This window comes from Vicia villosa, linkage group LG7 (genome assembly GCF_029867415.1).
Source record: "Vicia villosa cultivar HV-30 ecotype Madison, WI linkage group LG7, Vvil1.0, whole genome shotgun sequence".
Lineage (NCBI taxonomy): Eukaryota > Viridiplantae > Streptophyta > Magnoliopsida > Fabales > Fabaceae > Vicia > Vicia villosa.
In genome coordinates, this window is record NC_081186.1 from 39,052,718 (window position 1) to 39,057,390 (window position 4,673).

Below are 4,673 nucleotides of genomic sequence, written 5' to 3' on the forward strand. Positions count from 1 at the left end.
AATGACGAATGACATATAGTTGGGTCTCGTTCAGAAATGCCGACCGAAAACTTTTCGGGATGTACACCGACTCCGTGAAAGGCTTCAAGGACCGGTACTTTGTCGTCCGTCCTCTAAGCCCGTCAGCTTATGCTGCGGTGTCGGATATGGTAGTTGCGCGGGATGCAGACGGGGAGTTAGAGAGGGACGAGGACGGGCAGGTAGTAAGGGAATTCTGCACGACGTTCCCGTTTTTTTGGTGGAAGGGCCACTTCTCGTCTCCCCCGAAATACTATGCTTGGGAAGATGGAGATCTGGATGAGCAGGACACAGAGTCGTACTCGGCCCTCTGCAAATACGTAGATGGTTTCACCATGTCTCAGTGGGTGACGAAGAAAGGGGATCCCGTTTTGGACGAGAATGGTGTGCCAATTGTGGAGCCGCGGGCTATTAACACTAAGGCCCTATTATCTTGTCGGACCCCGAGGAGACTCGGGCGCTGTTAGGTCGTGTCTATTTACCTTGCTTTGCCTTTTCCGTTTGGTGTTCTTGCTAACCTGTTCGTTTCCTTTTTTCAGATGATATACCGGAGAAGGATGACAAGCTCCTGAAGATGGTGACTCAGGACGCGAAGAAGATCCGTCAGAAAAAGGCTCGGGGAACTGGTGCTGGAGAGAACTCGGCCTCGGCTGGCTCTCCTCGGGTGAACTTGGACGAGAGGTCTCCCAATAAGCCTCGTCATGAGCCGTCGAATCTGGGCTCCGAGCGTGGCTTCGTACTGCCTCCTTGCTACAAAGATGGGGGTTATTTTGAAAAGTTTCCCCTGGTCACCTCTCCAGATGAAGCCAGTCGGGTCAGCGAGATGGACCCCCCGACCATCCAGAAACAGTTGGCGAGCGATAGCGCCGCCGTGATGAGGGTTTTGGGGATGGCACAAGTGTTGGCCAATGGTGGCTCGGGTTCGGCCGAGGCTCTGAAGAAGGCGGAAGCGGCCAGGAAGATTGCCGAGGACAAGGTGAAGACCATGGAGGCCGATCGTGAGAAGATGAAGAAGAAAATTGACGCGGCTCTGAAGCAGAAGGACAGGGAGATTGCAGCGGAGAAGAAGAAGCTTGCCGACCTTCAGCTTGAATGGGCTCCCTCGGCCGACGAGTTACCGGACGTTGCTTCTCTAAAGTCCAGGGTCGAGCTCGTGGAGAAGATAGACAGCATGAAAATGAGCCTCGCCGATATGGCTGAAGCTGGGTTTGACCGTGCAGTTCGTCAGCTGAAGTTTCTGAACCCTGGCTTGAAGGAGGATAACATTGGGCTTTCTTCGAAGATAGTGGATGGGGTTCTGGTGCCCGAATCCCCCGACGGCGAAGAATAAGTAGTTTTGTCTTGGGCCTGCGTGTCTGTCTTCTTCGGCCTGCGTGCCAGTTTATGTTTGTTGGGCTATGCCCGGATTATTTGGGGCCTGCGTGCCCGGCATTTTATTGTAATATCTGGATATCGCCGGCCAATTTGGTCGGCAGTTAATGTTTTATAATTTCGTTTACTCATGCGCATTTAGCCTTGTATGTTCGAAATTTTATTGTTGCATGCTCGTATATTCCGGGGAGTGATCACAATGCTTAGAATATTATTGATAATTATTGGTCATGCTCAGATGTTCCGGGGAGTTAGTCCCAAACCTAGAATGTTCTTGATAACTATTGGTTTATGCTCGGATGTTCCGGGGAGTTAGTCCCAAACTTAGAATGTTTTTGATAACTATTGGTTTATGCTCGACCTGGGTTGATTGCCCGGGCGTGTTGTGTACGGTCCGGGTGCGCATAGCAGGTGTGCGCTAATAGCGAGCGCAAGACCGCGGTTGGGGGCCAAGTGCTCACAGCGTGAATGATCCCATCGCGGGTTGGGGTTCTGCCGTGCAGGTACTCCCCCGGAGGGTCTAGGTGTAGAATCCGCCGGGTGGTCGGTCCTTCCATTCGATGGGGGAGTTCGACCGTTGCTGTCATGGAGCACTCGCGTTCGTACCAATGACGCGGGTCCATGCCCGGCTATTACCTGTGTTCGATACAGATGTCCGGGGGCGTTAGGTTGTGTATAACTGTAATAACGTCTGAGTTTTTCAGCGTTCCAAGGTCGAGCAAGTTTTTCGCCGAGAAGGTTCTCGAGGTAATAGGCGCCATTCTCGGTTTTGTCGTAAACTCGGTATGGGCCTTCCCAATTTGGGGCTAACTTGCCCTCGCGTGAGTCTTTCATGTTCTTGCGGAGCACTAGGGCGCCGACTTCGAACTCGCGCTTGATAACTTTGGCGTTGTGGCGAAGAGCTATCTGCTGTTTTAATTTTGCTTCTCGGAGGGATGATCCTGTTCGGATTTCCTCCACCATATCGAGCTCTTCCCTCATGGCCTCGTCGTTGAGCTCTTCTTCGAGGGGTGATTCGGTGCGCCGAGAAGGTTCTCAGATTTCTACAGGGATCACGGCTTCGGTACCGTATGTTAGTCTAAATGGAATTTCGCCCGTGCTCGAGTGGGGTGTCGTCCTATATGCCCAAAGTACACTGTGTAGTTCCTCGACCCAAGCTTTTTTAGCTTCGCCGAGTCTCCTCTTCAGTCCTCGGAGGATGACACGATTGGCTGCCTCGGCTTGCCCGTTCGTCTGAGGATGCTCGACCGAGGTGAAATGTTGTTTCGTGCCGAGCTTGGCCACGAACTCTTGGAATTTTCGGTCAGTGAATTGGGTGCCATTGTCGGTGATTATGGCCTGTGGTACCCCGAACCGAGCGAGTATGTTTCGTTTGTAGAAACGGAGTACATTTTGAGATGTGATTTTAGCGAGCGCTTCGGCTTCTATCCATTTCGTGAAGTAATCCACGGCGACCACTAGGTATCTGGTACGAGCCTATTGGGAAAGGTCCGAGGAGGTCCATTCCCCAGGTGGAGAAAGGCCAAGGCGAGGAGAGAGATTTAAGTTCGTTTGGGGGAGCCAAGTGCATGTCGGCATGACGCTGACATTTGTCGCATTTCCGGACATGTTCTTTGGCGTCTTGCTGCATGGTCGGCCAATAGTAGCCGGCTCTAAGAGCTTTCCTCGCTAGTGACCGGCCGCCGAGATGTTGGCCGTTGATCCCCTCGTGGAGCTCTTGGAGTATCTCGAATGCTTGCGAGGCGTCGACACATTTGAGGAGAGGGATGGAGAAGCCTCGTCGGTATAGTTTATCCTCGATAATGGTGTACGAGCAGGCTCGTCTCTTAATAGCTGAAGCTTCCTTCGCGTCAGCGGGAAGTTCGTCTTTGGTGAGGAAGTTATATACCGGGGTCATCCAACAATGGTCGTCCCCGATAGCGAATACTTGCAGAGCTTGCGCGTTTTTGCTTATGCTCGGTCTGGGCAAGATTTCTTGGATTACCGACTTGTTTCCTCCTTTCTTTCTCGTGCTCGCAAGTTTGGATAATATGTCGGCACGTGAGTTATGTTCCCGGGGAATGTGCGCTACGTCTGCTTTTGAGAATCTTTTCATTTTCTCTTTGACGAGAGTGAGATACTCGGCTAGTGTGTCGTTTTTGGCTTGGTAATCGCCGCTGACTTGGGAGGCGACGAGCTGGGAGTCGGTATAAATCATGACCTCTCGAGCGCCCACGTCTTCGGCGAGGCGCAGGCCTGCTAGGAGAGCCTCGTATTCGGCCTGGTTATTCGACGTGGTAAAAGATAAGACCAAGGATACTTCGATGATGAACCCCTCGTCATTTTCCAGGATGATGCCGGCTCCACTCCCCGAGTTGCTCGAAGCGCCATCTACATAGATGGTCCACTTGTTTTCGGTGGGATTCGGGCAGTTGGAAATCGAAGTCATCTCGGCCACGAAATCGGCGAGCGCTTGAGCTTTCAGTGCCTTCCTATCTTCGTATTGTATGTCGAATTCGGATAGCTCGAGGGACCATCTTAGCATTCTCCCGGCCATGTCTGGTCGGCTGAGGAGTTGTTTGATGGGTTGGTCCGTCCGAACGACAATGGTATGGGCGAGGAAGTAGTACCTCAGCCTCCTGGCAGCCGTTATGAGGGCTAGTGCGACTTTCTCTATCTATTGATATCGCACCTCGGGCCCTTGTAGGGCTTTGCTTGTGAAGTACACTGGCTTCTATCCGTCTTCCGCTTCTCGGATCAAGGCCGCGCTGGGCGCCTCGTTTGAGACGGCCAGGTAGAGGTATAGAATTTCGTTGCTATCTGGTCGGGAGAGGACGGGCGGCTTGGAGAGCACCTGTTTGAGGTGGGACAGTGCTTGCTCGCACTCCTCAGTCCATTCAAAGGTCGCTTCTTTCCGAAGTAACTTGAAAAATGGGAGGGCATGCTGGGCGGATTTTGCGACGAAGCGGGATAGTGCCGTGAGCATTCCGTTTAATACTTGGATAGATTTTTTATTGTTAGGGGTAGGAAATTCCGAGAATGCTCGGCACTTGTCGGGGTTGGCTTCTATTCCTCGCTCGGTTAGATAGAAGCCGAGGAACTTGCCCGCCCGTACTCCGAAGGTGCACTTCTCTGGGTTGAAACGCATCTTGCAGGATCTGGCCTGCTCGAAAACTCGTTCAAGATGTGCTATGTGATCGGAGTCTTCTCGGGATTTTACGATCATGTCGTCCATATACACCTCGAGGGTGTCGCCGATCTCTCCTCGGAAAACCTTGTTCATCATCCGTTGGTATGTGGCTCCG